General features: G+C 39.6%; 1 long non-coding RNA gene across 1 annotated transcript in view; it reads left to right on the forward strand.

Moving 5' to 3' along the window:
- The window catches only part of LOC116672996 (uncharacterized), a 48,061-nt gene extending 29,727 nt beyond the window's left edge, over positions 1-18,334 (forward strand). Inside the window, exon 3 of the long non-coding RNA XR_004327706.1 lies at positions 15,583-18,334. This is a non-coding gene — a long non-coding RNA (uncharacterized LOC116672996). The remainder of the gene's footprint in view (positions 1-15,582) is intronic.
- Positions 18,335-19,244: the final 910 nt, after the last annotated feature.

Raw genomic sequence — 19,244 nt, forward strand, 5'->3', positions numbered from 1 at the left:
GGGGGTGTTACATGCAGATGGTAAGGTCCAATCTGCTGTGGTTAAACACAAAATTAACTTTGTCTCCAGGAAGCTTCACTTGAATGCGTAATTGATTGACTATAAGAAACTTCCCGACAAAACCTACAGATGGTTTACAGTATTTACTATTAGTAACACTGGAATTATATGTTGCAGATATTCATCGTAGTTTTGCAACCTGGTCTTGTATCTTAAAGGGAGAATTCCGGTCAATTCCAACACATAGCTCTATTGTTTAGAAATTTGGAGTGCTGTCAGTAGCAAGAAAAATGAAAAGAATCGGTGCTGCCTACACCGTGTTATCCTCCTGCTAGAGTTAGCACCCAAAGGGCTTAAACAGGGCAAGTTTTAAATGTGTTTTTAGCCTCTAAACATGTTCAAAATGTCATTAAAAGTGCCTAACCATGTGCAGTGATTCCTTCCGAATGAACAGAGTGAATCTGACTGCAGTAGATGTGAAAGAAATGCATGAAAGTTGTGCTAATTCCGCTCTGTTTAGTTCCGGTGTTGAGACGGCAGCTAGAGAGCTTAGGGACCGTCTACAAACTACAACACAGAAAAGAGAATAAACAAAGATATATGGGCTATCAATTTAATGATTAAATAAGGTAATGTCCCCAACCTTACCTCACTTAAAACTTGTCTCCTGCTAGTTGTATTATAGCACTTACTTTAAAAAATAAATAAGCATATGCTTATTTTTGTTAATCTATGTTCGTATCTCTTTTGTGTTCTAGTTTGTAGACGGTCCCGAAGAACTCCTTGAAGTATCAACATAGGAACTAAACAGAGCTGAATTGGCACAACTTTCATGCATTTCTTTCACATCTACTGTAGTCAGATTCACTGTGTTTTCTCAGAAGGAATCATGTCACATGGTAGACACTTGTAGTGACATTTTGACTGTTTAAGCCTGTTGGGTGCTAACTCTAGTAGGAGGATAACACGGTGTAGGCAGCACCGATTCTTTTCATTTTTCTCTCTGACAGCACTCCAAATTTATAAACAACAGAGCTACGTGTTGAAATCAACAGATATTCTCCTTTAACCTCAAGGAACATTTTCCTATTTAATTTGCACATTAACTTAATCACTGTTTTAAATTCAGGTGAAACCCATTAATACCAAAGCATATTCATTTAAATTTAGAGTATCAGGTTGCATATTAGCTGTAGTCAGGTTCAACACTAAACGGAATGCATTTGTAATCATTATCTGTCCGCCCACAACTGAATTACATCAGACTTTAGGCATATATATTTATAGTCAGTAAAAGAGTTCTATTAGCTCACGTTTATGTATCTGCAGCATTCTAGTTCAGATAGTAAATATGATGAGAGCTAAAACCATTTGAAAATGTCAGAAATTCAGTGGCTACAGCTTTGTTCTGGTTACGATTTTGAATATTTGCTGATTTTCTAAATTTTCTATGTTCATAAACTGAATGTCTTTGGGTTTTGGACTTTTGATCGGACAAAACAAGACTTTTGAAGACATTACTTTGATGCAGACGATAGAGAAAATAATTGGCCGATGAATCAATCATGAAAATAAGAATGTGTTGCATCCCTATATGTTGCAAAGTGTAAGCACCTTTAGACAAATACTATATATTTACTCTATAGCTAAACAAATTCTTGTTTCGGAAGAATATTAAGCTATATGAGAAAAAGAAAAAAGAATGAAGGAGACATTTTTGGTGAGACAGGAAGTAGATCTCTAAGAGGAGGGAGAACATTGCAATTATGCTTAACAAAAGGCAAAAAGTTTCTGTTCTAATAACATAAAACTCCCCTGTACTCTTGTCATTCTTTCAGACTTCCTTTTATAGGTCAGTACATCTTCTTCTTTTTTCACAATGTCAGCCTTTCTCTTGTGGTGCACAAATCACAGCAAGCAGCATCCACTGCAGACAACAGAATTAACTGAAGAATACTACTTTTTCTCATGGGGTTTTGTATGTAACATATAAATGTTTAGAAAAAAGAACGTAGGAGGTTTTGTAAATACAAATCACAAAGTCTATTTCCCTCCTTTCTTTTACTTTGTACATTCCTCACGTTCTCTCTCCTCCTGCATTGCTTTTTCCTTGATTTCCCTCCCCTGAAGCCCCGCACTTCCTCTCCCAGTCTAATCCGCTACTCGACATGCTCCCTCTTTGTTCTATGACCCTGACAAGTTGCCTTGTTCCCCTGCTTCGAGGACAGCCCCGGTGTGCTAGGGATAATGGAATGAATGCTGGAATGATAAACCCCTGAGGATGCTGGGAGAAAACACAGGAGTGTGTCAACCAGGGTGATAACACTCTATTCTCCCGTGCATCTGTCGGAGGAGCAGGGATTATGGTTTTACAGGCAGGCTTTGCAGATTTGCAGACCCCTTTCTGCAGACTGAGATGTTTACACTGGAAGGTATCGTGGGTGTCAGGGGGCACCAGAGGGATATTCTCACATCTGTCTCGCACAAAGGTCTTCATTAGATTTGAGCATTGCTTCTTGTTGTGCAATCATATCTTAGTGGACAGGTAATTTAAAGTCACCCTTTCATAGTTACTGCACTCCAAGGATACAAAAAAATCTTAAAGAAATGCCATGTATAATTTGTTTTGTCCAGAAGCTCAAAGGTGTTGTACAGCTACATCACAGCCGGAATTAGAAACACTATATTGGCAAATGTTAACAAATCCCATGAAAAACGCAAACAACAATGGATTTAACCTGCTAACTAGTCTGAGTGCGTGACGCAGCTTATTCCTCTGTGCCCTAGAGCTCCATTGTTTTCCAAAAACACAACAATGAGCCACACTGTTGCGCTAGCTGACATCTTCCTTTATTACAATGAACATAGTTCAATTTGACTGGATGTCAAATGCACTGTATTGCTGCTGTAAATGCTCATGAAAGCTCCAAATATAGATCAAACTTCAGCTGAAAGTAATCCCCAACCAATTTGCTTTTTAGAATGTTTGAGAAACATTTGCTAAAAACAATGGTGCCCAGGTGTTTGAAGAAATTGTTATCCTTTTTTTAAATAAAAGTAGGTATTCATGACTCATGTTTTTGAATATTTACTTACTTACTTATTATATCTTTAATAGGAAAGATGGAACCAGGACAGGGTGGGGAAGTCGGAAATATGGAGAGACAAACTAACGCGTTGTCGGGTATTGTTGGGACTGAATAAGTTTTGGTATGATATCATATGAACTCGTCCATATGAGAATAGGGTTATGATGCTTTTCAGTCTGAATCTTGTGCGTTTAAATGGTCGCCTTTGCTACTTGAGATTTTGAATGGTCCGTAATCAAGACAAACCGTCAAAACTTGAATGAAATTACTGTGCAAATGCTAACCGCGTCTGGACTTTACTGGACTTTGGAGTTGCAGCAGGGATTTAATTGTTTTTGAGGATTTTTTGTAACCACTTGTGGTTCAGGTTGACTTTCAGCTTTCAGTTCTGGTTTCACACTTTCTGACAGCTAAACATTTTCATGCCTGAGATCTAAGCAATGCATTCGGTTTCACTGGCCTCCTCCTATGTCTTGATTACCCCAACAGTAATTGTTAGTGAGTAGAGCTGTTTAAATACTCACTCTCCGTGCTGTGGATTCTGATTGGAATGAAGTTTAGATTATATTTAGCTGGAAATAGAATATTAAAACTATTTTCTGTAGGTCTGGTCTGGTCTACCTGGTTATTATCAGACATGAAATAGGATTCAGAAGATGTCCAGGTTTTGAGTTAGGACTTTTAGTATAGTGAGACAGTGAGGCGAGAAATCAATACAGACTTATAGGTAAGCCTGTTTTGTTGCTGCAAAACAATTATCAGAGTTTGAGGCTCTTGGTAAAGTTCAATACATGACACTTAACCATTTCTAGCAAACAGTCTTGTGTTGTGCTATTCCACTGCAGTCCAACTACTCTTGACCCCAATCTCCCAGATATCCACACAGGCGAGGAAGGTAGACACGTTCCCTCTCCTCAATCTAACCCACTTCAAAACCTTTTGACTTAGCCTCAGCCCATTTAGCAATCAAACTATTCTTTAAACTGACCTTGACCACATGAAGAAATACAAAAATCGAAGAAGTGTGGGAGGGATCCTCATAAGAAAAACCTCCCACCCTAACAATAGAAAAGGTTGGCAATTAAGTGCCAATCTAATCATCCCTCTGGTAAACGAGCCCTGAAGATTCCGCCCTCATATCCCCAAGGCTTTTTTTCACACCACTTCCTCATCATCGCCGGCTATCGGCTTAATTACGCCCCCGCCATCCCTAGATAAGAGAGTGATAGCCTTATCACCACGGCTCATTTCCAAATCCATGAAATTAATAAAGTCTACCTCCCGTCTCGGTTCTAGGGCCAAACTTATATTAGCTGTCACGTACGAGAACTAAGTGAAGTCATTTTTTGCTGGTTCTTATAGTGTTGGCAAAGAAAAGCTTGAGGAAATCATCCTCTAGGAGATTAAAGACAAGGAGGGCAAGTTTTTTTTTTGTCTTTTAGGCAAATGATATTTGGGCTGCAGTTTTTCTTCCTGATGAGGGTTATGACTGTGTGTTTGTTTTATGATTTTTCTGGCTTCATTTATCATTCGCACAGTAGCTGGATTGTCCATTTGGTCCATTTGACAACTTAATTTTCCTTAATCTTCACCTTGGGAGAACTAAATTACACAGTTTTGTTTCCCTCTGCAGTGGACTTTGCATGTGTGTTTGTGCAATATCAATTAATAGGAATATGTTGGAATAAAAGGGTTACCTGCAGACAGCCCATAAAACTCCCAGCTTGTTGTAAGTGAGAGTGTCTTTATCTGTAGATCATCAATAAACCTCTAATCAAATAAAGCAGAGCTTGAGCTGCTTTCCAGTCGGAGCCACCTCGAGTCTATGAGCTCTCCAACTCTCCGTGTTGGCTGCTGTAATCAGTGGGGAGACAGCTGGTTTCACCACGCTGTTCCACCTGCCCGCTCCCCTGAGTAAAGGGCTGTGCTTCACCGACCAAATCCACTCCAAGTCTCTCTCCGAGGCACAATCCAGCATGACTGGCAGGGGTCTCACACATCGATTTCAGGGAATAGGGAAGCTTGGGCAGACCCGTCATCGCACCCGCGCTGGCAGTGGAATGAGACAGTCTCCCACTAGGTTCGGGCTTGTCATTTATTTCTAAACGACGGCAGATGGTGGGCTTGGCGCTTGCACCATCCTCTCAATCTCCCAAGGTGCACTTCTGTGATGGATGTGGCGAATGGGAGCGCTGCAGAGAAGGCTGAGGCACATCTGCCCAGGCCGATAACGGGGGGCAAAGTATGTCTGGGATTTCTAGCCGTCTACTTGCTTTCACATATTACTCATTGCCTCACAGACCTCTTGAGGACTCCCATCTCTCTGGGTTTATTTGCCTCTCACTTTCATAGCTTTGCTTTTTGCTGCTCTTATCAGCAGGGCACCTTTCTGTTTACTGTGCAGGTGCACTTTTGAGTTTGACATTGCTACCTGACTGGAAAAATCTATACAAACTTTCCTTTCAGCATGAGATATACCCCATTTGGGAGAAAAAAAAGCTGGTCATTAATCATCACTGAATTATATTAACTGTAGCTATAATGAGGCCGTCAGGCTACAAAGTCGGTACTTACACAGAAACTTTAACAGAAAGTTATCCAGAACTGGTGTACGTCGGAATTTAACTTTACTTAAGTGGCTTTCATTTCTTTTGTTATCCTCATTAGTGCTTTGTTTAATTGGATGTCTGTTGGGTCTCTCACAGCAATGTAATTGTCAGTACAGATATTTTCATCATACTTCAGCTTCATATAATTATAAAGATACCCAAGCAACATGAACAACAGTGGCCTTCTACAGAAGTACAGCAAGTTGGCAGCTGCTCTCGTCAAAAACTTAGCTACCACTTCCGAAAAAGATGAAGAAAACAACTTAAATCAAAACTAAATGGATACATTTGTTTAAACGTGATGCAGTTTTGGGCCAGTAGCTCTAACAACATAATAAAGTCGTCCATGAAATAATTAGTTATTTAATTCCATAACATACATTTTAGGAGAAATCTTACACTGGCAGGCATGGTTATAATAATAATAATAATAATAATAATAATAATAATAATACATTTTATTTAACAGCGCCTTTCTAATCACTCAAGGTTGCTTTACAGACAATAAGACATAAATATTTAGACACGCATCATGAGAAAAATAATGTGTTTTTTTTAACACCATTACAGCATGTAAACATGTTCCAGCAAAAACCCAAAATACATGAACCTGAAAATGGTGCATCTCTTCTGCAAAGAAATGCAGCAAATTTTCACATTGGACAGGCTGGCACCAGAATGTTATTTAGTTGCTATTTTTGCTCTTTCCACGCCTGACTTCTTCAAGATGGATACAAATCTATACAACGGAAAGTTTGTATAGATTTTTCTATTCTTTACTGTAGCGGTTTACTAATAGACACCTATGCCCTACACGCCATCTGACCCAGTGAATCCAAAGACACATTAAAGTGAGCAATCAACAACACCCTTGCAAAGGTCATGTCAGCTTTATCATCCTAATCATGGAACACCGTCACTTTCAGTGATTTAGGGTTGCAGTAAAGCATCATAACCTGCCCAGCCACATCCCTGCCCATGGATGTATCCATGGCAACACTGACGTCGGGCTGCCCTCCACCGATGCATCTTTGGGATTCTCTGTGCGTCGCTGCAGAGTGACAAGTCAGGCGTAAAGAGTCGATTTAGCTGCGGCATTAGGGAGGTTCACACATTAGCAGAGAGGAAATAGGAGCCAGCGAATACTTAGTGGGTGATTGGCTCCGCAATAACAGAACACCCCTTTTGGCAGCTCGTCAAGCGGTGCTATACGGATGCCATTACAAACAGGGGGCCATTAGCAGGCACCGAGGCTTGGTGAGGCATGTCGCTGCTCCCCGCTTTTGACCCCCAGGGCTGTTTTAAGATGTGTATGATCAGCTGTACACGGCTCATCCAGTGTGTTTGTCCGTTTTGTTTTACCTTTTAGACAGACAGATGGACAGATCAGAGAGTGTTGGCATTTAGGAAACATGAGCCTTTTATCCAACCGCAACAAAATCTAGCACTTAAAGAAAGTTTCATGTAACAAGGTAAAACAACTAATACAGATCCTGCCAAATGCCTGGTTACATCAATTCCCTTTGGAAAAAGAAGCAATTTGGGTCAAAACGTGGCACACTGTGTGTACACACAGCGCCTCAGAGGATCAGACCCAGATCTGAGTCAGAAGCAAAACCTTTCTGTTTTCCTTGAAGAAAGGCTGCTCTTCATGTTCCACATATGGTAGAGGTAATGTTGTCCATATTGTGGGTTTATATTGGACCTAATAGCAGCTATTTAGAGCAGTTTTGTTGTGACATTAAGTTTTTCAACAGATACATATCCTAAAAGCTTCTCTTTTTTTGCTGTTGGCACCACTAGAGACTAGCTGCATTAAAATGACTTTCTCACTGTAGGAAATGTGCTCTGTGATTTGTATGCCTCATGCTGTGTTGAGGAACAGTATGCACTGTATGTAAGTAGTTAGATCTGCACAGAAGCGCCATGCAGTAAAAAGCTAACTTAGCCAGTGGTGGGATTAATATTTTATCACCATAGGGATGCATTGATGTTTCCTCCATATTTCTTTTGACTGTGGTGGGAAAACAATGTCAAATGCCGTTGACATGTTCTAATTTTGAAACAGAGGAGCCTGTTGATTCTGCGGGATGCACCAAAAACGAGTTCCATATTCTTATGGTTTTACCTGTCACCTCTACGTATTATAAATTAATACATTGGAGATGAAGATTACAATGAGAATTTTGTTTAAAGAAAAAAATGAAAAAACTTCTGACTTGACAACTCTGCCCTTACAGCTGCTGCATCCACTGCCATTTGGACCTGTGAAGTCCTGTTTGGCTAAAGCTCAAAGCAAAGCAAGGGTTGAGGCTACAATACCTTCTGGGGCTACACCTGCTGAAAATGCATGCATTCACGGTAGAGTAACACGATTTAGATGAAAGCGTCCGCCAAATAGTGTGTGTTACGTAAAATGAGTTGCCGGCCCCGCCCCGCCCTGCCCGGGCTGTGTGCACTTCAATAGTCTCCTCTACCACCCATGAGGTGGTGCACAAAGACCCCGGGAGGTTTTTTATTTTTTATTTCACTTTCACAGTCCCACTGGCACCTTCACTGACTGGCATCTCATTACGAGAGCAGGACGCCGTGCTTGTGTGTTTGACTCCAGACAGGCCACGCCACGGGCTGCATGCTAATTGCGGAGGCGTAGCCAGCATGAGACGACCTTGTATAGTAAAAGAGGCAGAGAAGTGGTTTAGTTTAGCGTCTTGTGGGAAGGGGGCTCTCCTCCACAAACCGCTTTTGTCCTGACCTTGGGCAGCAAAGTCAGCCAAGTCTGACCACTCACTGGAGTAACATCATAAAGTAAAAGCAACACAGTGTGTAATATAGGTAGTAAGCCCTTTATTTATCACACTGTTATATAACAGCATGTAATGAGAAAAGCATCTTAGTGAGTGACATTATTCTGACATTAATTTGCTGCTTATCATAACTTTACTACAATTTCAAAGCCTTTACTTTCTTTTGCTTGACAACTCATTAGGTACAAGGCTTCAAGTAAAAGTCACAGTGATTTAGCACATCTTGGCAGTAATATATATACTTTGCACCTCTTTGTGACATTAATTTACAATATATCTCAGCTGTATAACAATTCTAAGGCTTGGGTCATCCTTACGAAGGGCATGTAATTTGCATTGAACACAAAAAGCTACTTTGTACCTGAATATCAATGTAGATGACACAGAAGGCTTTTTTTCTTTTTTTAAGTAGTTGTGGACTTCTCATGACTTACGTATTTTGTACGCTGAACCTTGTGTGGCTCTATCTGAGATTTCATCCTAATCTCTCCAGTCCAATAACACAACCGTTTGGTAGCTAGCTCCATCTCAGCACTCACATCTCACAATTTTTCTCGAGCAGCTAAACTGTAAAGTCCTAATATTAAATTCCAAAGAATTAAAAAACACGTAAACACTTGGATGAAGAGGGAGATGGAGAAAGAACAGACGGAGAAGAGTCTGGAGAATGTAACCGTCATATGACCAAATACAGTTTCCTCAGTAATAGCGATAGATGGCCTTGTGGAGGAAACAATGGTATCTTTTTAATACTTGATTCATGGCAAACTTTCATTTAGTTTATGTAAATAAAGAAGTGTGTGTGTGTGTGTGTGTGTGTGTGTGTGTGTGTGTGTGTGTGTGTGTGTGTGTGTGTGTGTGTGTGTGTGTGTGTGTGTGTGTGTGTGTGTGTCTGTCTGTCTTAGTGCCATTAGTTCCTGCCTGCCACTCATTGATAAAGAGGCACTGCCGTCAGCCAAACCAGCCATCTCCTTCAGTCCTCATTAAAATGTCGTCATATTAAAAAATAATTTCAGGCCTCTGCTGATGAGCGTTTTATTGCCTTCATAAAAATGTTCTCAGTTTGGAGTCAACGGGAGAGAGAAAGGCTTCAATGAGTAATGAAAGTGCAAGAGAAAGAGAAAGGACGGAGCAGATAAGAGTGATTTGTTGCATACTTGAAAGGATGGTTTTGATTTTTAGAACATTAATAATTTCTTCATGTAGCTGCCCTAAAAAACACCCTGAAGAGCGTATACTAGCAAGAAGAAAGTGAGCCTTTATCTTGCTCAGTGACCTGAACATAAGCTCAAGAACACATTTATCATCTAAATCATAAAAGATCTATATAATGCACCGGAGTAGTCTTTCTGTATTTTCTGATCTTGTCTGTGGGAGCAAATGATCCTCTCCATTATTTGCACACCGATCAATATTACTGCCACTTTAGATGTGCTAGTGTTCGCCAAAAGGCTCATTTTCACAATTCTGACATGGCCAGATGTTAAGCTGGTCATTAAAACAACAACAAAAACAAACAATGTAAAATCACGACAGGAGAACGCAGGCAAAATACGAAGCAGATGGACAGAGGATAAAAAGCTAAAGGCAACCAACAGAGTAAGAAACGTACAATGGCTGTTAATTCAAGACAAAAAAGTGTGACGCAGTTTATCAGTTACAGTCATAATATTACAGAAGACAGTAATACAAAACCCTTTTTATTCAGCCGTAAGTGCGTTCCTTTTTTTAAATTAAGTTCTGGGAGGTTTAATGTTTAACATTACTGTTAAGGCCCTTGTTAACTCTGCTTTAACACAGACTAGTGTAACAGTAGCTACATCAACACAATATACAGTTATCCAATCGGCGATAATAGCTCAATCCAATTAGCTTTCAATGTTACTGCTACTTACACCTATGCTCTCATTAAAGGGCATCTCACAAAAGTAGTGCAACACATTAACAACACCTTTCACCTTTTGCAGGTCAATCAGATGTTGCACACAGGGAATCTGGAGTTAATCTTCTACTCGCTTACAAAATGCTTCCACAAGCATTTTTTTTTATCGTACAGACACAAAAAATAGGAAAAGCAATTTTCTAATACCCCTGCCATGGGAGAGAGAAAACAGCAGCAGTAACGTAGAGGCTCTCAGCCGGAGTAAAGGTTACTGGAGAGGGAATCTCACATATGCACTCTTTAACAATAACTTAATGAAAATGCCCTAATGACATTCAAACCTCTATGTTGTACATATAAAGCTCAATAAAGACTGAATTGGCTGAATTGTCAAACCAAAGTCCTTAAAACATCAAAAGCACAAAGGATTATGTTTATTGCTATACCGATTTATACACCTGGGCTTATTATCTGAGGCAGCACTTCTGCTCTTTTTGTTTGGACTTATTATTCTGATTCTTCTCGGCTTTTCAACATTTCCATTTTGCTGATTTGTCACTCAGATAATTTAAAAATGCCATGCAAGAGCAGCCTGCATTCTTGAAAGCTGCAGAAAACTTGTGGGGGGGGGGGTGTGTGCACATTACTCTATGATGTGAATTTAATGCCACCATATGCTGATGTTTTCCCGCACAAGTGTTGACAAAAAAATAAAAAAAAAAACACTCCTTGTTGGTTCAAGCGGCTTCAATTACGACTCGTAGTTACGTTTTTAGTGCAGTGCCTTCTAGTGGCCTCCTTTATTTATAACTGGCAAAAGCATTAAGGTGACAAAGTATAAGAGTGCCAAATCCGCATACGCAGGTTGGGATGGTGGAAGGATCAAACAAAACTTTCAACAATGTCTCGTTTGAAATTAAAAGTACATGGCGAGGTTTTTTTTATTTTACAGACCAAACAGAACTACGTTCTGCGTCACGTGTGTAACAAGAAGTTTTTTTGTTTAAACCTAATCAAACTGCAACCATTTCACAACGTTAAGTACATGTTTAAAAGCGCAACTGTTAAATTCTCTAGGCTAAGATATGAGGACGGAAAACGCTTACACACGGCAGCTGGGTTCATGAGATCTGCGAAAAATCGCGGGATCACATATCACAAGAAAATCCTTCTAGTCAGGCTTCAAGTAACGCGTTTGTGTCCGAACAGCAGCCGATTGAACCAATCAGGGTCCGGTGAGGAGCTACTGGCAGTTACGGCCGTGGTTTAGGTGTGGGACGGCCATGAATGTACGTTCAAAATAATAATGGCGGACGTGATAGATGTAACCTTCAAACCATTTGGCGCGCCAGGTTAGGAAATCACTCCTGTGGACTGCCACCTCCGGCGGTGATTGGTTTGGAGGACTAGTTGGATTATATGAGCTGGTTGTGTCTGAAGAATTAAAAAGTTTTCCCCATTTACGTTGTGGCACGCTATGTCTCTTTCCTCCTGATAATTGCATTTCTATTCAAAGTGGAGCAAAAATAATAACATAAGCAGAGATACTGTCTTCTGTCCCTGAGCTGTGTTTTGTTTATGAGATATTTTAATTGTAAATAGAAACACGAGTGCACCCGAATCACTCTATTAATGTGTGAAACCATGAATTATGAGAGGAAATTAAAATACTTCCTCACACACACAAACATGTAGAAACTGAACACAAAAACACACAGTTCATAGGAGTACATTAATGTCCCAGCAGAATATACACATAACTACTTGATTGGCCTCAAGGGATGTTATATCTACGCTTTAATTTCAGACAGCAAGTAAGCATATCCTGTTACAGGCCATTACAAGAGTTTAATGCCAGGCTCTGTGTTTGTTATGCTCTCATTTTATATGCTCACTTCTTAGGATTTAGCTCTGTTTGTGATGAGATGAAAAGATTTCTGCTTTTTTGGGTTACTGCTGAAGTTTCTTGTCTTGCAAAATTTACTCGCTTAATTAAAAACATTTAGTTGAAAATAACTTCACTGCTTCTTTCTCCTCTGTTGAAGCTGACTCAAAAGAATGAGTAAAATAGGTATAAAGACAAAGTAGTTGTGACTAATTGCTTTTCGCCTCTGGGTCTGGTGTGAAATACACTTTATTTTGGAAGTGACTCTTTTTAGGGTGTGCACACCACGGTGCTGCCGGACAGAAGCATTTGTTTCTTGCCTTGGCTCTGGGCTCATGTTCATGCTCTCGCCAGTCAGAGAGTTGCTCGTGGCTGTTTTTTTTGGTTGTAATACAGACAGAGGATGCCAAAGCAATGTTAGGTCATTACTCATCCCACAACCTACTGAGAACTGGGCAGAAATAGAAAGCGTGCAGAAATGTGCCAGGCAAGAGAAGCCAGATGTACTCAGACCCTAAAAGTACCAACATATAAAGACACTCAATGACTTTAGTGTTACCAGCTAAAAGTAAAGTTTAAAAGTATAAACACTAGTTTTGTCGAACAATGGCGCCTGGGACATTACATTATTTGACTGGTGCCAATCCATAAATGTGTAAGTAAAATGTAATTGTTGTAGCTGGTTGAGGTGGAACTTGTTTTATTACTTTATGTACAGTTATATACAGATAGGTTGTTCAGTCAGGGGTTCCCTACAGTTCTGCTACAGAAATCTGTATTGATATTTTGGACCTTTCTCTAATCTTTGCTTTTCTGACCTTTCTGACCAGTTTTTTTAAACCATCTGAGAAGTTTAGACGGGGTATAACTGCTTGGCGGTTCAACTTGAGACTTACGTCCCAAGAAGAATGACAGCATCAGCCGTTCAGGGTAGATGGATGGTTCAACAAACCAACTAACAGCCGACATTTATCTTTTTAACAACGGTCATCCCTAACCTTAATCAAGTGTTTTATTATTGTCAGCATGACAAAGCTCCCTTGACCTTATCAAAGAACTTATTTTAAACCCATCCAGAGTGTTTCCTTAAACTTAAAGTGCCTAAACCTGACCAGACCTTAACCATAGGGGTGTTGTTGGGAAGGAACAGACAAATAATGATGTCTTGCTGATAAGGCATCAGAACAGAAAACACTGGGTTGTTCTGGAGGATATGGACAAACTACAGTATGTATTTTGTAGTTTTACTTGTAGGACTTGTTGTCTACACTCATAGACAACAAGTCCTCCAAAGCTTTCTTGTTAGCACAATTGACTTTTTCTTAAATGTCCCCAAAAAGGTTGGGCACCACTGGTTTAAAGCACTGGATTTAATACAATGTATTTTTTATCATGTTTTTTTAAATATAAAATAACAGTGACACTTGTGATGGAGTAAAAATACATATTCTCCCTCTTAATGTTACAGAAGTACAGAATAAATTAGCATAACATGGAGATTGTGATAGTCTAATTGTAGCCTACTTATGTAGAGGAAAGTACTTTATTTTCACCACTGAGAGAAGCATTTATTAACTATTTCAATTAAATGTTACTCAAGCCACTGGAAGAACATATGAAAAGTATTTTTCGCCCTTCTAAGGGGATGATGTTCATTTGTGATATCCTCATTTCATATTCTAGCCAGTTGGGCATGCCTCAGTTTTGAGGTGTAATATAGGCCTGCCAAATCAGTGGTAGCCCCATTACTCATCCCCCTCTGTGCTGTCTCCTGGCTTGTGCTCCGCCGCTAATGCAGATTACAGGGATATATGAGGGCTATTTTGTTCGCTGCAGGGTGGAAACGATCACAGGCAACCCCATCCCTCTCTGATGCACTATTCTACATCTGTTCCCCCCACGAAAGCCTATCTGGAGATCCATCAGAGCCAAGCCCTTATCAGATCTGAGGCTGCTACATCTATTGCACATCAATTATAGATGGTATGTGTAAAAAATAGGGTCCCTATAGCAACACGTGCTGTTAATCCTCAGAGACATTGTTTGGTTTAGTGATTAGTTGCTTGACTTACAGTTTGGGCATTTTATACGTGTTAAATGGTCCATTTATGAAACATGAGTGTATAGACACAAAGGCCTCCAGTGAAGGAGAATAATTTGTAACTAATCATGGCTTTGCCATGATACTAATGGGGCTCAAACTTTCTTTTTTTCACAAAGAAAAGAGTTCAAATTGGAGGGAATAAATCCATAATATCCACACTTTTTCATGATCTTTGTGTGCCCTTGATGGCTTTTGTTTTAGGGATATGTGCAGGTAAAACTCCACACAGGTATGGAGAGTATTTTCATCATCAATAAACCGTTTTTTTTTCCTGCTGCAAGAACATCCAAGGTGATAAACGAGCCAAGCTGCATTATTCACAGTCGAAAATCACCCGCAACTTAAATTCATTTCCAACTTGTTCCCTGACAGAGAACACAGACATATTATTCAAATTTCTATCTATACTGTGACCAGGACATGTCCAAAACCACACATTTAATCTTTATGCAAGTCTCTCCTCATCTGTTGGTTAAATAGACCATTCATCATAATATTGGGCTTTTACAGCTTGGCTGTTTGAGTGATCTGTCTCTCAAACAGCCTCTCTCCCTGGCAGCCCAATCAATCATTTTTCAATGAAGATGTCACAGCTCATTGTGTGGAGTGTTTTTCTAAACAATTTCCAGAGCCTTTTAGATGATGAATTATAAAGCTGAAAAAAAATGTGTCCGTGAGGGTGGTCAGTTCCTTTCGGCAAAAATGTTTAGGTACAGTATTTTAGAGGCAGATGATAGAGTATTTTACCCATATGCTTCATAGTTTTAATGCTGAATTCACCCACTGTCAACAATTTTCACCTCAGTGGAGACGTTAGCAGGTGCAGGAATGTGCTCAGTATTAACTTTTGATTAGGCGATGTAAACCGCACTAGTCATCAAGAAGTAGTTGCAGCTCAACAAGGGACGTAATTGGTTTGTGGTTAATCGCTGTTTGAAGCCGAAAGGTGTGTGTACGTGTCTGCACAACCGCTGTATGAGCTCTTTAAGACCGCACACTGTCTCAGGAAGACATCAAATTTTTAAAGATTGACAGCCGAAACTATCAGAAATGTTGAACAGGGAGGTACAAAAGATCATGGCCTTTAATTCAATAACAAAGCCATAAGATTGACTCAATAAATAACCAAACAGCCACAGTGGAGTAATATGTTTTTCTCATTCTGGGAACACACCTCACGTCTCCTCTCTTCTGTTTCTGTCGCAGGATACTTCAGGAGTTGATGCGAAGACCTGCAACACCGGGAAACTGAACGCTGCTGACCTTGTTCACCTGACACAAGGAAGTGTTTCGGAAAACGTAGAGTGCAGATAAAACATACACCATCATCATACTTCCTTCTATTTAACCAAACTAAAATATTTTCCATCACTATTCTCCTTGACAAACCTCTGCTTAGTGCTTATTCATAGTATCACCAGATAAACTAAAGAAGAATTTGCTGGTTGGATTACTAATTTAACCTGGAATATGCAATGCAGTTAAATTGTGGAAGAAGCATTCAGATTCTTTATTCAAGAAAAAGTGTCAAGAAACTAGATTACAAGAGAACAGTCCCACAGTCAAAATGTACATAAGTATCTATAAAATGTACTCAAGTATCCCAAGTAAAAGTTCTCCTTATCTAGAATAGCTCATTAAAAAATGTTATTAAGCTGACAAATAAATGTTTTGGAGCCAAAAAGTACAATATTTCTCCTTGAAATGCAGTGCAGTTGGCAGGCAGTGTACTTGATGTACTTAAATTGATATAGTTACTTTCCATAACTGATGCAATGAATTACACTATTTTACTAGTAAAATCTTCATGAATATACACGTACATAAAATAAAAATCACCTAATTGCACTAAATTCTTATATTTGAACAGCAATTATGTTGTTGGTGTGGAATACATAACTAAAATACGTACATATAAGGGTAGCTGCAACCTTTACATTTGTGAAATCGTGCATGAAAATCCAGCCTTATGGCAATTTAATTACTAAGATTAAATGTAATCTGTTACCTCGCGACTCACGCCTTGTCTCATGAGGTCTCACGGAGGATTTGTGAGGAATTTTTGAGGTCCTTTCTTCGGTGTGTCGGCCCACCACCATCTCCTCCACCTACACCCACCCTCAGTGCAACACGGATGCATTATTAAACTTGTATAAGATCATTAGCATACAAAGCAGGAAACCTACCGCGCTGGAGTCATACATATTTATCTGGACGTGCCCGACTTGTACGTGCATACACTCATACTGTAACCCCTTTACACACAGGCGACTGTCTTTCTGCTGCAGGAGTTCTGTGAACAGACACTATGAAGTGGATGATACTACTGGAGAAGCTCAACCAATTTTAAAGGATAGATAATTACTTGTGCAACATCTGAAGAAAGACGAGTTAGCATTTGCCATAAACTATATATTAAAGATAGTGTGGCTGCCTGTGAGACTGAGAAGATGTGTGTATTTGGAAACCGAGCAGATGGAGTTTGGTTAGGTTCATCAGAACAGTTTGCTTCGAGCATATTAAATATAGTTTGCACACAGAGGAATATACATATTCATCTGCTGCACTCAGAAGCACATAATCAAACAGAGAGAAAGCCAAACAGAGGGCATGTTCTTGTCAATACTTGCATCACCCATGGGTTACATCTGACTATCGAATGACTGTGAAATCATTTCCTTTTCTCTCTCCTTCCCTTGTTCCTTTCCTCTTCAAATCCACCATTTCTCCACAACCATGCTATCCCTGTTCCTTTTCCTTTTTGGAGATTATTTTCTACACTTTCCTGATGACAGCACAAACCCTCCTTTTTTTGACAACGTGGATTCCTCTGTTAATATCCCTTTCTCCTACCTTCTTTTTCCTCCCTCCTGTGAGATTGCTGTTGTGTCTTATGGCTTTTTATTCCTACGTGATGGTAGATGGGTTCATGTAGGAGTAGAAGCCACTAAACACGCGGTGAGTGCTCAACGCGTTGGCCAACACACACAGCGAGCTTCCCGTGGATATGACAGCTGCCATGTTCACATCAATGGTCCTTAAAAAAAAAAAAAAAATAGTCTAGGGTATTCACTGCAGGGAGTGGCTACTGTTCCAGTTTATCTTTTCAAACCAGATTTGTAATATGAAAATGTTTTTAATGACTTAATTAAATGGTTATTATACTTAATTGTACAGTTGGACAGCCAATAGAGTAGAATGTTGAAGATGTAGGCTACTTGTGGTCGGACTAATCAATCTGAGCAGATGTGATGTTTTGAACAGACCTACTTTTTCACAAAGACTTTTCACCTGCATGCTGGCTGCACCTGCCTTGAATTTTAAACTCACATCCTTTGCCCCGAGGTCACTGTACAAGACTGGAGCTGGATAGCTCTCAAAATAGAGATCAGGAGGAGTGGATGCCGCAATTGAGATGAATCAACTTGCAGAGGTAGGTCATTAATGTTGTTTAATAATGTCAAGAATCTGAAGGGACTCCCTATTCTCCCATAAAGCGAAGATGAGAACATACAGAAAGCTGTTCAACACTATCACCAACCTACAGAAGTGTGAAAATAAACCCTCTCTTAGAATTAAAGCACACAATTTACTACAAATGAAACACATTTTACATAAATCATTTCATACAAACAAAAGTTACCTCATGGGCATAATTGAAATTATTGCACATCAGAAATATGAATTTCACATGCTGTTGCCATCATGTGTCCAGTTTTCAGCTTTGTAGTTGCGTTTTTTTCCAATTCATTTCAATATTTACTCAACTTTTAGCTCTGTTTTGGTCTCCCCCAACTCCTGAGAGAATTATCTGGTCCTTAGCTTCTAAATGCTGCACTTTGTTCACCAGCTAGTCACTAACTGTGTCCATCTGCAGTTTGGTGCTGAGCAGGTAGTGTACAGTGGGTTTTTAGCGCTTTTAGGCTGAAAAAAACATTTGGAGAATTTTCAAGGACTATATGCTTTTTTTTGTAAATTCCCATTTACACTTGTTTTTTGGTCATTCATTTCACCAGAGGTGGGTAGAGTAGCCAAAAATGTCACTCAAGTAAAAGTACTGTTACTTCAGAATAATATGACTTAAGTAAAAGCAAAAGTAGTCATCCAAATAATTACTTGAGTAAGAGTAAAAAAGTACTTGATGAAAAAACTACTCAAGTAGTGAGTAACTGTTGAGTAACGTCTGATTTATTTCTTAACACAAGCATCAATCAGACAGAAAAAATACAAAATAAACTAAAATAAGCAAACTATTGTTCATCCAATCAATAAAATAAATGAAAATGAATGTATTAATTACAAAATAGCTTAAGTGAGAGACTTGTCACATTAAATTAGGATGGATACTGCATGTGTAAAACATACTGTATGTAACCTAAAAGACAAACATCCACCTCTCCACAGCAAAAACTAAAACCACCGCTACGTTTCCTCAGGTTAGATGTTGACTTGTTGAACGCTCACATGTCCGTTTGTTTTGGTCGACAAAGAAGACGCCGCATAACGTAGCTGCTGTTTCGCACTTTTCCTAAAAGGTAACCATGCTTTCACTATGAGGCGGGGGGGTTTCTCCACGTCTATGTTGCCTTGGCGACATTCTTTGTTTTGCTACGACTGTAAGGTAACACGTCCCGCCCATAGATATATACAGTCTATGGTCCCGCCGCTGAGAACGAGTATGGTCACGTGACTGCACAACGCCGTTTGATTGGTGGAACACAGTCACGTGGTAGAGCCTTAAGCAGAAGACTCTGGGCGTTTCACAATACCAAGTAAGCAAAGAACGGACTTGTGTTCTTGGGGAGACCAAGAACACAAGTCACCCTTCACACCGCCTTGTTATTTTGTTGTTTAGTCTTCCAGGTTTT

The sequence above is a fragment of the Etheostoma spectabile genome, chromosome 23, assembly GCF_008692095.1.
Source record: "Etheostoma spectabile isolate EspeVRDwgs_2016 chromosome 23, UIUC_Espe_1.0, whole genome shotgun sequence".
Lineage (NCBI taxonomy): Eukaryota > Metazoa > Chordata > Actinopteri > Perciformes > Percidae > Etheostoma > Etheostoma spectabile.